Here is a 3,102-nt window from a genome sequence, read left to right as displayed (position 1 = left end):
GCTACAACGGTCTTCCCTTTTCCTCTTTGCCATTTTTTACACAATGATACTTCAAATTAAATCATAGTGTATAATTCAATTGTAGGCAGCAAGTTTTGCAAACTTTGATTTTCATCAATACTTAGATGTTTTGATGTTAATGTTCTTCACATTTTCACTCTTTATTAGTGTCAATAAGTTTGCAACTAGATTACGATTTTCACAAAGTTCATATGTGTTCTAGACTTTTGAGATCATCATCAACACATGTTTTGACATCCAACATTATTACATTCAATTTGCAACAATGTTGTTTATATCATATGAACAATGTTTCTATGAAAATCTAACCTAGTTGTATAATGAACCCTAGAATTATTCAATGTTAAATTAACACATAGATAGGTACTACTACAATCGTTTCCAAGTTGTTCTTCAAGAACAATTTTGATTGTTTGCATCAATTTAAGTTTTGATTCATTCTAGTTAGGGTTTCTTCATAACCCTAATTCATCATACAAACATAATTGAATGCTAGGAAAGCAAGGATTAATCATACCGAAAGTAGGAATTGAGATTGAAGGAATGAGCGTTCTTCTTTGTGCGGTCGATCTCCTCAGCTATGTGCAAAGTGTGTGTTTTTTAAAGTGAGCAGGAGAGAAAGAAAAGTGAGGGTTTTATTTAATTTAAAACAGAATCAGACCACGCACGGTCGAAACACTGTCGACCGTGGTGTTAGCCGTGGAGGAATTTTCACACGTACAGGACAGGAGTCTGCGGTCGGGTATACGGTCAGCCGTGATGCTGCCGTGGATTCTTCTGATCACCAATTTCTTCACTTCTTCTTTCTTTGAGCGCGTTTTGACGATTCTTAGGTTCTATAGAATACTTGAGGACATGTTTTCTTTTCCTAACATTGAATGATTACATCCTCCCGATGTTTAATCATCAATGACACATAATATATATATATATATATATATATATATATAGTATACACAAACGCATCAATCTAGTATTTAGCATGCAATACATAGTTTCACATAAACACACAATCCTAATTGCAAGTAAGCTTCCTTCACTAATCTTTTAAAATCATTTTTCAAAAACAATTTTGCATTTGTGAGAAAAACCTTCCATTATTACAAAGTCTTTTTGAGAAGGTTATTTTCATTAGCATTTTGATCATTGTTTTTGATTGATTTTTAGATTACTCAATCCTTGACTTATCCCTACCATTGAATTGTTAGCTTGGTCCATTTTTTCCATGTTCTCAATTTTCCTAATAATAGACAATGGACTTTGATTACACGATTTGTGTTTGCTAGAGTCGTGACACATATTCATTTCATGTTTACCTCTTGATGAATCACAAATAATCATTCTTTCAAATTTTCTTTTCAACGCGTTGTTTTCATCAATTAAGGTTTTGTTAAGTTGTCTAGCATTGTGTAATACTTTCTCTAAAAGTTTTACTTTGTCACGACTACTATCATACACAAATTTAATAGTCTTGTAATTATCTAGCAATTCTTCATAATTAGAAGGATAGAATACATGTACCTCATTGCAATCCATGCTTGAGACATCATCTTCTTTGAAAGGAGATTCAACCTCTTCCTCACTTTGACCATCTTGATCCAAATCATTCCAAGAACTCATGAGGCAAAAGTCTTCATTTCCATTCAAACCTTTTGCTTGAGAATCACCAAGCTTCTCCAAATCCTTCCCTATTCCTTTACCCTTTAAACTCCTAGAGTTTTCTTCTTCTTGAGAACATAGTGAATCCCAACATTCCTTTGCACTTTCACATGAAATGATCTTTAATCTTTCTTCACTAGGAAGAATTCTATGTAGTAGTGAAATTGCATTAAATTGTTTCAAAACCTCATTGTTTTGAAATGTTGACTTCACTAGTCTTGAACTAGCTTGTGGTACAAAGTCTCCTACTTTGATTATTCTCCACAAGTAGTAATCCTTGGATTTGAGATAAGCCTCAAATCTTAATTTCCACACATCAATATCCATCTTATCAAAAATTTTGCTTCTTTCACCAATTCTTCCAAGTATCCCATAGTTTGAGTTAATCCAAGAATCGTTGACTCAAGTTTTTGCACGAAACGAATTTTGACACCTTCAAAAATGTTTATAGAGCAATGATTTGAGCAACCGCTCTGATACCACTTATAAGTAACTAGAGGGGGGTGAATAGTTACTTGATACGTTTTTAACACTTTTTCGATTGATCACCAAATTCGATCAACTTTGATCAACCAATTCAACTCAAACTTAATGTGTGTAGTGTATATGTTCAAAATGATAAATGAAGTAATGTAAAGAACATAGACACAAGGATTTATAGTGGTTTGGGTGGATGTTAACTAATCCACCTTAATCCACTCCCCGATTACAATAATCGGAATTTGTTGCTTCACTAAGCACTTTTCTCCAAACCCAGTGGAGATCCGATTTACAAGTCTTCAACTTCTTTGGTAGACAACAAATCTAATCTTTCTATCCCTTTGAAAGATCAACTCCAACCTAGATCAACTTGTCTTCACCTTGGACAAGCATTAATCTCCAAATAAGATTAATCAACTTCCTAAGTCCCTTTAAGGAAGTAGATCACTAAGCTTGCCTATGCTTCTACTAATTGAAGTTACAAGACTTATACACTTTGTAATGATGATCCTAAGACAATACTAGGAAATCCATTACACTAAGTAAACTCACAAGATTAATGATTTTGATTAGTAAGTTTACAACAACCAAATTCTATATCTATAAGATCATAGAATCCTCTCTTGGTTGATCACATTTGAGTAGTAGTTAGAGCCCTTGTGATCTCTGGAAATATGCCTTTTAAATATGCAAGAGGGTCAGCTTCAAATGCTCCTTAATGTTTGCCTTTTATAGTGGGATTCAAAAAGTAGCCGTTGACAGACGGTTGCCATCACGATCGACCGTGGTTCGACCGTGCGTGCTCCACTCCAAAATTGGTATCCGTTGTATAGCCATTTGACTCAAATTTAAACACCACATTTTGGTACCTTTACTCCTTCTAGCACCTGCAAAAGAAACCAAACATCCTATACAAGTACTATATGCATTAAGTGTGAGATA

This window comes from Rutidosis leptorrhynchoides, chromosome 10, assembly GCF_046630445.1.
Source record: "Rutidosis leptorrhynchoides isolate AG116_Rl617_1_P2 chromosome 10, CSIRO_AGI_Rlap_v1, whole genome shotgun sequence".
In the NCBI taxonomy this organism is placed as follows: Eukaryota; Viridiplantae; Streptophyta; class Magnoliopsida; order Asterales; family Asteraceae; genus Rutidosis; species Rutidosis leptorrhynchoides.
The sequence above is the reverse complement of the archived record's forward strand: the minus strand, read 5'-3'. Positions refer to the sequence as shown.